This window comes from Mesoplodon densirostris, chromosome 2, assembly GCF_025265405.1.
Source record: "Mesoplodon densirostris isolate mMesDen1 chromosome 2, mMesDen1 primary haplotype, whole genome shotgun sequence".
NCBI lineage: Eukaryota > Metazoa > Chordata > Mammalia > Artiodactyla > Ziphiidae > Mesoplodon > Mesoplodon densirostris.
In genome coordinates, this window is record NC_082662.1 from 76,178,908 (window position 1) to 76,192,343 (window position 13,436).

Here is a 13,436-nt window from a genome sequence, read left to right on the forward strand (position 1 = left end):
CATCTTATTTTACACGAGCCTTATACACTGTTGTATGTTAATTACAGTTTGGCTCACACGTCTGTTCATTGAAGTTACAATGTTCTCAATTTCTGTTATTGATCCTCTCGAGTGGGCCTCAACAAGGGTCCCCCTGCCCAGTGTCACTGGAGCCAAAAGAACGAGACTGAGTTTGGTTCAGAAGCAAAGGAACACTTTATATTTTGATCAGAGAATGGAGAGGTGAGAGCGGGCGCTCCTCCGTGGGCTGTGGGCGGGGCTGCTGTGTAGGGATCCCGTCAGCGTCAGCGGGAGGGAGGGGGCGGAGCTTTCTAGGGCCGGGTTGGCTGGAGCTCAGGCTCTATGTCGCAGAGTCTGCAGGGGTCCCGCGAGCTGAGGTGTCGGCCCAGCCATTTTGCACCAGGAAATTGGGTCTGAAGTGCCGGGTGTGGGACCTCTGCATGTGGAAACCTAGGAGCAAGCGAAATTAGGCAAAGCACAAAGGAAAAAAAGGTTAGACTTTATTTTATTGCCCAGATTCTATTTTTATCTCCCAGGAATTTTTAATGGGCTTTGCCGGTGACAAACCCCTCCTCTGCCTTTTGTCCCGTTCCTCATTCTTGGGGGGCTGAGGGTGCAGACCCCTCTTCTGTAAGTGCTTCGTGCTGAGTGGGGAGTCCTCATACTCGGGGGTGGGGAGGGGCAGAACTTCTCCCCGGCAGCCTCCAGTTGAGGTTGATTGTCCCTAGGCCTCCTCCCTCACTGCTTGTCCGCCTGAGCACCAGCATTAGAAGTATTATAGATTCTAATGACCTTTAAAGGTCCAGGAAAGAGATGCGCAGAAACACTGGGCGGGGGGCGCCGGTTTTACCCCGCCCCACAGTTGTTTGGCCACCTTAGGCTGACGGTTTCTGCCAGCCTAGGTTCTCTGACTAGTAGGCTGCGCTTTCTTCATTTAGGTCACTGAATTAACTTACAAACAGCACCAGGTGTCCAAGCCCTGCCTGCTCACTCCCAGACAGTCCAGGGCCGGTGGTGATCCATGACCATGACGGCCACTGAGTCAACGGCCTTTTGAAGTAGCCAGGAGTCCAGCCGGTCTCACTGGCCGCCGTCACGGCGGTGTTCGTAGGCTTTTCTATGGTGACAGCGTGATATACGGTTCCCCCGCCAAGCTTATTAGCTCCCCTCTGGGTGCAATAAGTCCTGCAAGCAGTAGTCTGCTCTTTTGGGGCACACTCTTGTTGTTTTCTGAGAGAAGCTCCAGGTCAAGTGATGGTCACACGAGTCGTCATGGGGGCCCGTTGCCCCCGGTTGTCTCTCTGGAGGTTGGAGTTGGAGAGCCTCCTCTCTCAAGGTCTGTGTGCCTACGGAGCAATCCCTGCAACTTCAGGGCATGGTGGGTGGTTAGGATCGCCACGTGGGGTCCTTTTCCCTTAGGAGGGAGCTGGCCTTGCGGGCTGATGATTTCCAGGTTTTTAGATACTCCCAGTATCCTGGCCGGATTGGGCGGCTGGCCAAGCCCTTTGTGACCGTAGTTTCTCCTACCTGGAGGGCATTCTTGCGTTGTTCCATTTCAAGTGGTCCCAGTTTTTAAACTAATACTAAAAGGGCAATTCACCTTCGACTGGGAATGTAAAGGTCAAAGGGTTTAGCTAAATTAGGGAGTTCCAGGGCAAGGGTCTGAAGTGACTGCTCTTTACATTCTTGAAAGGCTGCTTCTGGATTCTATTCAAAATGATTATCATCTTTTCTTTTAGTGTTTCATATAGAGGCCCAGCTATTAGACTGTAGTTAGGGATCCAGATGCAGCAAACCCCGGCCTCCCCAGGAACCCCTAAACTGTCTTCTAGTTTTAGAAGGGGTAAGGCTGCAAATGGCTTCTTCCCTTTCCTGGGATGGGCTTCTTCGACCTTCTGTGAGAATGAACCCCAGACAGGTCACCTTAGTCTGGGATATTTGAGCCTTTTTGTTAGACACCTTCTATCCTTTATTGGGTAGGTAGTTGAGAGGCCTCCTTAGTAGGGCTGACGATCAGAATGTCGTCTGCATATTGAAGGAGGGTTCCTTTCTCCAGAGGTAGAACTTTTAGGTCTTTAGCTAACATTTCCCCAAAGGTATGGGGATTTTTGAACCCTTGGGGCAGGATGCCCCAGCAGTATTTTTTTTTTTTTTTTTGTATGTTGAGTCCTGCCACTCACAAGCCAAAATTTTTTGTGACTCTGTGACTAATGGAATACAGAAGAAGTCATCATTGAAGTCTAATACAGAATACCATGTCCTGGTGGATGGTAGAATGACCAGCAGGGTGTAGGAATTAGGAACTACTGGCTGTATATCCTCGGTGGATTCATTGACTGTCCTGAAGTCCTTTACCAGGTCCCCAGCAGCCCACGGGGCTCTCGTGGTCAGGCCCCTCCCAGGATACGGAGCTCACCTGTGCAGGTCCCCAGCAGCCCACGGGGCTCTCGTGGTCAGGGCCCTCACAGGATACGGAGCCCCCCTGGGCAGGTGCCCAGCAGCCCACTGGGCCCTCGTGGTCAAGCCGCTCCCAGGATACGGAGCTCACCTGGGCAGGTACCCAGCAGCCCACGCAGCTTTCGTGGTCAGGCCCCTCCCTGGATACGGAGCCCCCCTGGGTAGTTACCCCGGCAGGGCTGGTCACACAGGAACCGTGCACATAGCGGTCACTGCAGAGCACCCCCAGCCCACCTGTCGGTCAGAGCTGACCCAGAGCATCTCAGAGCAGGACTTTAACTAACAAACAGCACCTCCGACAGGTCTGTGACCCTGGGCTTCACTCTGTGTGGCCTCCCTCCGCCTGGTCTTCCAGAGGCTTCCACTGCAGCTGGGGCACCAGGCCTCTGTCTCCACCCACCACCCCTCCTCTCCCTGACTCCTGGGTTCCTCTCATTAGGAGAGGGTCTTCATGAAGTTGTCTCCCACTCATGGGCCAGATAAAATTATTAGAAAACAAGCCAGGGCTGCAACCCCTTGTCTATCCTGACCCTCAGGACTCTACACCTGTTCTTTGGACCTCGCCGGTGCAGCAAGGCCCATTTTCTGCAACTGTGAGCCCCTGAGGGGCGAGGATTGGCTGACCTGGGCAGCGTGACCTGGCCAGCCAGCCCTCCCCAAGAGTGCCTGGGTTGAGGTCAATATAAACACCCCTCCAAGCAGCAAGAGCCCCTGCAGCTGTGCCCGACGCCATATTCTCTGCCCCGTCAGCATTCTTGGGGCTGGGTTGGTGGGAGGGAGTGAGGGCCCACGGCTTTGTGGGTGGCCCGGTGTGAGTGGGGCCCTGCTGGACTTTCCGCAGGAGTTGCCAGGCTGCCACCTGCTAAAGAAGAGAATGTGTCACTCGTACCTGCCGCTGGAATTTCTCCCCGGGCAGAGGTGAGGAAGGAAAAAAGCAGTGGGGGCCGGGACAGGAGGGGTATCTCAGGCAGGGAAATGGAAAGCTTCCAGAAGAGCGCCCGGGGCCAGGACCATCCTGGCTGGCCTGCAGGCACCAAGTCGGCCTGCATGCAGTCGCTGGTGTGGCTCCACGGCCCTTCCTCTAGGCTTTCAAGTCTTTGCACACATTCGGGTGTTTTACCTGGGAAGGGTGGGAACAGTTCAGCAGCAGCTGGCCTGGGGCTCACCTCACGTTTACTCACAGACGACTCGGCACGGTCCCCCAGCTTTGCAATGAGGATGCTCCTTGCAGTGGGGCTGCTGGCTGCATGAGAGACGATTCCCCACCTCTGACCAACTTCAGAATTGTTTACCACTGGAGCAAGTGCCCTGGTAGGGTTTTCCTCTGTATGAACCTAAATTTCTCTTTAGGTTCTGTTTTTTTTGTTTGTTTTTGTTTTTTCTTTTTTGGTTCAAGGTAGGTTTTATTCCCCTTTTTATATTTATAGATATAAGCATGGAAATAATCAATTCATATAAATACATCTATGTGAAGGAAAGAACTTGTTTTCTGCTTTTTAAAATATTATTTATTTTTTTAATTTTTAAATTTTATTTATTCTTTTATACAGCAGGTTCTTATTGGTTATCTATTTTATACATATAAGTGTGTATATGTCAATCTCAGTCTCCCAATTCATCCCACCACCACCACCCCGCCACTTTCCCCCCTTGGTGTCCATACATTTTTTCTCTACATTTTTGTCTCTATTTCTGCCTTACAAACCAGTTCATCTGTACCATTTTTCTAGGTTCCACATGTATGCATTAATATACGATATTTGTTTTTCTCCTTCTGACTTACTTCACTCTGTATGACAGTCTCTAGATCTATCCACGTCTCTACAAATGACCCCATTTCAATCCTTTTTATGGCTGAGTAATATTCCATTTTATATATGTACCACATCTTTATCCATTTGTCTGTGTATGGGCATTTAGGTTGCTTTCATGACCTGGCTATTGTAAATAGTGCTGCAATGAACATTGTGGTGAATGTGTCTTTTTGAATTATGGTTTTCTCTGGGTATATGCCCAGTAGTGGGATTGCAGGGTCATATGGTAATTGTATCTTTAGTTTTCTAAGGAACCTCCATACTGTTCTCCAAGGTGACTGTATCAATTTACATTCCCACAAATAGTGCAAGAGGGTTCCCTTTTCTCCACACCGTCTCCAGCATTTGTTGTTTGTAGATTTTCTGATGATGCCCATTCTAACTGGTATGAGGTGATACCTCATTGTAGTTTTGGTTTATATTTCTCTAATAATTAGTGATGTTGAGCAGCTTTTCATGTGCTTCTTGGCCATCTGTATGTCTTTTGGGGACAAATGTCTATTTAGGTCATCTGCCCATTTTTGGATTGGGTTGTTTGTTTTTTTACTGTTGAGCTGCATGAGCTGTTTATATATACTGGAGATTAATCCTTTGTCTGTTGATTCATTTGCAAATATTTTCTTCCATTCTGAGGGTTTTCTTTTCATCTTGTTTGTAGTTTCTTTTGCTTTGCAGAAGCTTTTCGGTTTCATTTGGTCCCATTTTTTATTTTTTCTTTTTTATTCCATTACTCTAGGAGGTGGATCAAAAAAGATCTTGCTGCAATTTACGTCAAAGAGTATTCTTCCTATGTTTTCCTCTAAGAGTTTTATAGTGTCCCATCTTACATTTTGGTCTCTAATGCATTTTGAGTTTATTTTTGTGTATGGCGTTAGGGAGTGTTCTAGTTTAATTCTTTTACATGTAGCTGTCCATTTTTCCCAGTGCCACTTATTGAAGAGACTGTCTTTTCTCCATTGTATATCCTTACCTCCTTTGTCATAGATTAGTGGACCATAGGTGTGTAGGTTTATTTCTGGGCTTTCTTTAGTTTTTTCTACTACACCTGTTTTGGAGTATAATTGCTTTACAATAGTGTGTTAGTTTCTGCTGTATAAAAAAGTGAATCAGCTATACGTATACATATAAAACCATATCCCCTCCCTCTTGCACCTCCCTCTCACCCACTTATCCCACCCCTTTAGGTGGTCACAAAGCACCGAGCTGATCTCCCTGTGCTATGTGGCTGCTTCCCAGTAGCTATCGTTTTACATTTGGTAGTGTATATATATCCATGCCACCCTCTCACTTTGTCCCAGCTTTCCCTTCCCCCTCCCTGTGTCATCAACTGCTTTCTCCACGTCTGTGTCCTTAATCCTTTCCTGCCCCTAGTTTCTTCATAAAGTTTTTTTTTGATTCCATATATATGTGTTAGCATATGGTATTTGTTTTTCTCTTTCTGACTTCACTCTGTAGGACAGACTCTAGATCCATCCACCTCACTACAAATAACTCAATTTCCTTTCTTTTTATGGCTGAGTAATATTCCATTGTATATATGTGCCACATCTTCTCTATCCATTCATCTGTTGATGGACACTTAGGTTGCTTCCATGTCCTGGCTATTGTAAATAGAGCTACAATGCACATTGTGGTACATGACTCTTTTTGAATTATGGTTTTCTCAGGGTAAATGCCGAGTAGTGGGTTTGCTGGGTCATATGGTAGTTCTATTTTTAGTTTCTAAGGAACCTCTATACCATTCTCCCTAGTGGCTATATCAATTTACATTCCAACCAACAGTGCAAGAGAGTTCCCTTTTCTCCAATAAATGCCTCTCCAGCATTTATTGTTTGTAGATTTTTTGATGATGGCCATTCTGACTGGTGTGAGGTGATACCTCACCGTAGTTCTGATTTGCATTTCTCTAATGATTCGTGATGTTCAGCATCCTTTCATGTGTTTGTTGGCAACCTGTATATCTTCTTTGGAAAAATGTCTATTTAGGTCTTCTGCCCATTTTTGGATTGGGTTTTTTTGTTTTTGTGATATTGAGCTACATAAGCTGCTTGTAAATTTTGGACATTAATCCTCTGTCTTTTGCTTCATTTGAAAAAATGTTCTACCATTCTGAGGGTTGCCTTTTCATTTTGTTTATGTTTTTCCTTGCTGTGCAAAATATTTTAAGTTTCATTAGGTCCAATTTTTTAATTTTTGTTTTTATTTCCATTTCTCTAGGAGGTGGGTCAAAAAGGATCTTGCTGTGATTGATGTCATAGACTCTTCTGCTTATGTTTTCCTATAAGATTTTATAGTGTCTGGTCTTACATTTAGGTCTCTAATCCATTTTGAGTTTATTTTTGTGTATGGTGTTAAGGAGTGTTCTAATTTCATTCTTTTACATGTAGCTGTCAAGGTTTCCCAGAACCACTTATTGAAGACACTGTCATTTCTCCATTGTATATCCTTGCCTCCTTTGTCACAGATTAGTTAACCATAGGTATGTGGGTTTATCTCTGGGCTTTCTGTCCTGTTTTATTGATCTGTATTTCTGTTTTTGTGCCAGTACCATATTTTCTTGATTACTATAGCTTTGTAGTATAGTCTGAAGTCAGGAAGTCTGATTCCTCCAGCTCTTTTTTTTCCCCTCAAGAGTGCTTTGGCTATCCAGGGTCTTTTGTATCTCCCTACAAATTTTAAGATGTTTTGTTCTAGTTCTGTAGAAAATGCCACCAGTAATTTGATAGGGATTGCATTGAATCTGTAGATTGCTTTGGGTAGTGTAGTCATTTTCACAATATTGATTCTTCTAATCCAAGAACATTGTATATGTCTCCATCTATTTATATCATATTTGATTTCTTTCACCAGTGTCTTATAGTTTTCTGAGTACAGGTCTTTTACTTCCTTAGATAGGTTTATTCCTATGTATTTTATTTTTTTGTTGCAATGATAATGGGATTTTTTCCCTTAATTTCTCTTTCTGATCTTTCATTGTTAGTGTAAAGGAATGAAAGAGATTTCTGTGCATTAATTGTGTATCCTGCAACTTTACCAAATTCATTGATTAGCTCTAGTAGTTTTCTGGTGGCATCTTTAGGATTCTCTGTCTATGGTATCATGTCATCTGAAAACAGTGACAGTTTTACTTCTTTTCCAATTTGTATTCTTTTTATTTCTTTTTCTTCTCTGATTGCTGCAGCTAGGACTTCCAAAACTATGTTGAATAATAGTGGCAAGAGTGGACATCCTCATCTTGTTCCTGATCTTAGAGGAAATGCTTTCAGTTTTTCACCATTGAGAATGATGTTTGCTGTCAGTTTGCCATATATGGGCTTTATTATGTTGAGGTAGGTTCCCTCTATGCCCACTTTCTGGAGAGTTTTTATCATAAATGGGTGTTGAATTTTCTCAAAAGCTTTTCCTGCATCTATTGAGATGATTATATGGTTTTTATTCTACAATTTGTTAATATGGTGTATCACATTGATTGATTTGTATATATTGAAGAATCCTTGCATCCCTGGGATAAACCCCACTTGATCATGGTGTATGATCCTCTTAATGTGTTGTTCGATTCTCTTTGCTAGTATTTTGTTGAGGATTTTTACATTTATATTCATCAGTGATATTCATCCATAATTTTCTTTTTTTGTAGTATCTTTGTCTGGTTTTCGTTTTAGGGTGATGGTGGCATTATAGAATTAGTTTTGGAGTGTTCCTTCCCCTGAATTTTTTTGCAAGAGTTTGAGAAGGTTGGGTGTTAGCTCTTCCCTAAATATTTGATATAATTCACCTGTGATGCCGTCTGGTTCTGGGCTTTTGTTGGAAGATTTTTAATCACAGTTTCAATTTCATTACTTGTGATTGGTCTGTTCATATTTTCTATTTCTTCCTGGTTCAGTCTTGGAAGTTTATACCTTTCTAAGAATTTGTCCATTTCTTCCAGGTTGTCCATTTTTTGGCGTAGAGTTGCTTGTAGTAGTCTCTTATGATGGTTTGTATTTCTGCAGTGTCTGTTGTAACTTCATTTCTAATTTTATTGATTTGAGTCCTCTCCCTGTTTTTCTTGAGTCTGGCTAAAGGTTTATTATTTTGGTTTATCTTCTCAAAGAACCAGCTTTTAGTTTTATTGATCCTTGCTATTGTTTTCTTTGTTTCTATTTCATTTATTTCTGCTCTGATCTTTATGATTTCTTTTCTTCTACTAACTTTGGGTGTTGTTCTTCTTTCTCTAGTTCCTCTAGGTGTAAGGTTAGATTGTTTATTTGAGATTTTTCTTGTTTCTTGATGTAGGCTTGTATTGCTATATACTTCCCTCTTAGAACTGCTTTTTCTGCATCCCATAAGTTTTGGATCATCGTATTTTTGTTGTAATTTGTCTCTAGGTAGTTTTTTTTTTTTTTTTTTTTTTTTTTCTTTTTGCGGTATGCGGGCCTCTCACTGTTGTGGCCTCTCCCGTTGCGGAGCACAGGCTCCGGATGTGCAGGCCCAGCGGCCATGGCTCACGGGCCCAGCCGCTCCGCGGCATATGGGATCCTCCCAGACCGGGGCACGAACCCGTATCCCCTGCATCGGTAGGCGGACTCTTAACCACTGCGCCACCAGGGAGGCCCTCTAGGTAGTTTTTGATTTCCTCTTTTATTTCTTCAGTGATCTCTTGTATTTAGTAACGTATTGTTTAGCCTCCATGTATTTGTGTTTTTTACGTTTTTTTCCCTGTAACTGATTTCTAAACTCATAGCATTGTGGTCGGCACAGCTGCTTGATGTGATTTCAGTTTTCTTAAATTTACTGAGGCTTTATTTGTGACCCAAGATGTGATCTATCCTGGAGAATGTTCCGTGTGCAGTTGAGAAGAACGTGTAATCTGCTGTTTTGGGATGGAATGTCCTATAAATATCAATTAAATTTATGTGGTCTATTCTGTCATTTACAGCTTGTGTTTCCTTATTAATTTTCTGTCTGGATGAGCACCATTGGTGTAAGTGAGGTGTTAAAGTCCCCTGCTATTATTTTGTTACTGTCGATTTCCTCTTTTATAGCTGTTAGCAGTTGCCTTATGTATTGAGGTGCTCCTATGTTGGGTACATATATATATATATATATATATATATATATATTTTTTTTTTTTTTTTAACGGTACGTGGGGCTCTGACCACTGCGGCCCCTCCCACTGCAGAGCACAGGCTCCGGACGCGCAGGCTCAGTGGGCATGGCTCATGGGCCCAGCCTCTCCGCAGCATGTGGGATCCTCCCGGACCGGGACACAAACCCACGTCCCCTACATTGGCAGGCGGACCCTCAACCACTGCACCACCAGGGAAGCCCCATATATATTTATACTTGTTATATCTTCTTCTTGGATTGATCCCTTGATCGTGATGTAGTGTTTTTCCTTGTGCCTTGTAACATTCTTTAAAGTCTGTTTTATCTGATATGAGTATTGCTACTCCAGCTTTGTTTTGATTTTCATTTGCATGCAATATATTTTTCCATCCCTTCACTTTCACTCTGTATGTGTCCCTAGGTCTGAAATGGGTCTCTTGTAGGCAGCGTATATATGGGTCTTGTTTTTGCATTCATTCAGTGAGCCTGTGTCTTTTGGTTGGAACATTGCATCCATTCACGTTTAAGGTAATTATCGATATGTATGTTCCTATTGCTATTTTCTTAATTGTTATTGGTTTGTCTTGGTGAGTCCTTTTCTTCTTTTGTGTTTCCCACTTAGAGAGGTTCCTTTAGTATTTGTTATAGAGCTGGTTTCGTGGTGCTGAATTCTCTTAGCTTTTGCTTGTCTGTAAAGCTTTTGATTTCTCCATCAAATCTGAATGAGATCCTTGCTGGGTGGAGTACTCTTGCTTGTAGGTTTTTCCCTTTCATCACTTTAAATTTATCATGCCACTCCCTTCTGGCTTCTAGAGTTTCTGCTGAGAAATCAGCTCTTAACCTTATGAGAGTTCCCTTGTATGTTATTTGTCATTTTTCCCTTGTTGCTTTCAATCATTATTCACTGTCTTTAATTTTTGTCAGTTTGATTACTATGTGTTTCAGCATTTTTCTCCTTTGGTTTATCCTGCCTGGCATTCTCTGTGCTTCCTGGACTTGGGTGGCTATGTCCTTTCCCATGCTAGGGAAGTTTTCGACTCTTATCTCTTCAAATATTTTCTTGGGTCCTTTATCTCTCTCTTCTCCTTCTGGGACCCCTATAATGTGAATGTTGTTGTGTTTAACGTTGTCCCAGTGATCTCTTAAGGTGTCTTCATTTATTTTCATTCTTTTTCTTTATTTTGTTCCACGGCAGTGATTTCCACCTTTCTGTCTTCCAGGTCACTTATCCGTTCTTCTGCCACAGTTACTCTGCCACTGATTCCTTCTAGTGTATTTTTTTTCTTTATTTTATTTTTTTTATTTTACAAATTTAATCAGTTATACATATACATATGTTCCCATATCCCCTCCCTTTTGCGTCTCCCTCCCACCCTCCCTATCCCACCCCTCCAGGCAGTCACAAAGAACCGAGCTGATCTCCCTGTGCTATGCGGCTGCTTCCCACTAGCTATCTACCTTACGTTTGGTAGTGTATATATGTCCATGCCGCTCTTTCACTTTGTCACAGCTTACCCTTCCCCCTCCCCTTCTAGTGTATTTTTGATTTCAGTTATTGTATGGTTCATCTCTGTTTGTTCTTTAATTCTTCTAGGTGTTTCTTCCTTAATTCTTCTAGGGCTTTGTTAAGCATTTCTTTCATCTTCTTGATCTTTGCCTCCATTCTTTTTCCAAGGTCTTGGATCATCTTCACTATCATTATTCCGAATTCTTTTTCTGGAAGGTTGCCTATCTCCACCTCATTTCGTCTTTTGTCTGGGGTTTTATCTTGTTCCTTGATCTGGTATAAAGTCCTCTGAGTTTTCATTTGGTCTATCTTTCTGTGAATGTGGTTTTCCTTCCACAGGCTGCAGAATTGTAGTTCTTCTTGCTTCTGCTGTCTGCCCTCCGGTGGATGAGTCTATCTTAGAGGCTTGTGCAAGCTTCCTGATGGGAGGGACTGGTGGTGGGTAGAGCTGGGTGTTGCTCTGGTGGGCAGAGCTCAATAAAACTTTAATCCACTTGTCTGCTGATGAATGGGGCTGGGTTCCCTCCCTGTTGGTTGTTTGGCCTGAGGCAACCTAGCACTGGAGCCTACCTTGCTCTGGGTGGGGCTAAAGCCTACACTGGGAGGGCTCGTGCCAAGGAGTATATCCCAGAACTTCTACTGCCAGTGTCGTTGTCGTTGTCCCCACGATGAGCCACAGCCACACCCTGCCTCTGCAGGAAACCCTCTAAAACTAGCAGGTAGGTCTGGTCAGTCTCCTATGGGGTCACTGCTCCTTCCCCTGGGTCTTGATGTGCACGCTACTTTGTGTGTGCCCTCCAAGAGTGGAGTCTCTGTTGAGACTCTGAGTCTCTGAGTGGAGTTGTGACTCTGAGACTCTGAGTGGAGTCGCACAGACTCTGGGTCCTGTGAAGCTTCGATGCTTTGTGGTTCTAGAAATCCTATAGGAGACGGTCCAAAGCAGGTAAAGCTACTGCTGTCAGTAGAGATGGTGAAACCAAAGATCCGCAGTTCTGACTAGAGGTGCTGATGTACATACAGGACAGAATCATCTCGTGTGAATGTAGTTCAGGCACGTTTAAGATGAATGCAGTCATGTTAATGCCTAACATATTCTATCCTGTGCCTCCCCTCAGTGACCCCCTCCTCAGTTCCTGAGGCTCCTGTAAGTCATGTACAGGGGAATGGAGAGTGGGCTCTGTCCAGTCTGAGCTCTGAGTTTCCCTGTGTATCTTAGGATACTTTGTATTTCTGTGGTGTCTGTTGTAACATCGTCTCTTTCATTTCTGATTTATTTGGGCCCTCCCTTTTTAAAAAAAAACATACTATTGTTGTCTTTTATTCTTTACAGAAGTTTAATAAGTGTTAGATCTACAACCCTCACTTTATGGATATTTTTTGCAGTGAGATTTTTACTTTTGTTTGTTTTCTTGTTACTATCAAAAATTAGCGAGACTTCTTTTAAGCTACCTTCAACATTGCTTATAAAGCTGCTTTATTAGTGATGACAGAGCCTTAATGGAAGTCGTGTTCTGGTTGTAAATTAGAATGTACTGTGCCAGCAAAAAGGCCCTTAGGTTTATGTCTCATTACTTCTTGTTCTTTTTTTAATTTAATTTTTATTTTTTATCAGAGCAAATTTGATTAAAATGTTTTGTTCTAGGTGTGCAAGATGTGGTTCTTTTACATATATACATATATCTATACTTCTTCGGATCATTTTCCCATGTAGGTTATGACACAATGTTGAGTAGCCTTCTCTCGGTTTTCCATAGGTCTTTGGTGATGATGTATTTCACATGTGTTTCTATATCTGTGTTAACCCCAATATCCTAATGTATCCAATACTCACACGTTTCCATTTGGTGAACCGTAAGTTTGTTTAATGATTCTGTGATTGCCTTTCTTTATGGAAATATCTTCACTGGTATCAATTTTTAGCTAACACCTATAAGTAATATTATAGGATATGTGTCTTTTGCTTTCTGACTTAGTACAATTTGCCAGATTACCTCTAGAATCATCTATGGTGCTGCAAATGGCATGGTTTCATTTTTTTCCTTAGCTAATATTCCATCTGTACATGTACCAGTTCTTCCTTGTCCACTCACCTCTTGATGGACTTTTTGGTTGCCTCCATGTCTTGGCTATTGTAATACTACTGCAATGCAGATTTGCCTGCCTGTGTCTTTCCAATGCTCTCTTCTTATGTTATAGGCCCAGGATTGGGCCTGCTGTATCATACGGTAGCTCAGTGTTTACCTTTTAAAGGCACCACCATTCCGTTCTCATTAGTGGCTCTTTCCAGGTTACATCACAATTAAATTGGAGGGTACGTATTTCTCCACAACACCTTCAGCATTTAGTGTTTGTAGTTTCCTTGCTGATAGTTATTCTGACTGGTGTGAGCTAATACCTCTTTGTGGTTGGATTTGCATGCACCTAATAATCCATTGAAATTGAGTTTTAAGGCATGTCCTTTCTTTTTCAAACTGTGAATAGAGCTTACCTCTTCAAATTCTTTTCTTGAGTATGTGCCACATTTTGAAATTTCTTGGCCATTACTTCCCTCAAGACATTTTGAGGGCAGG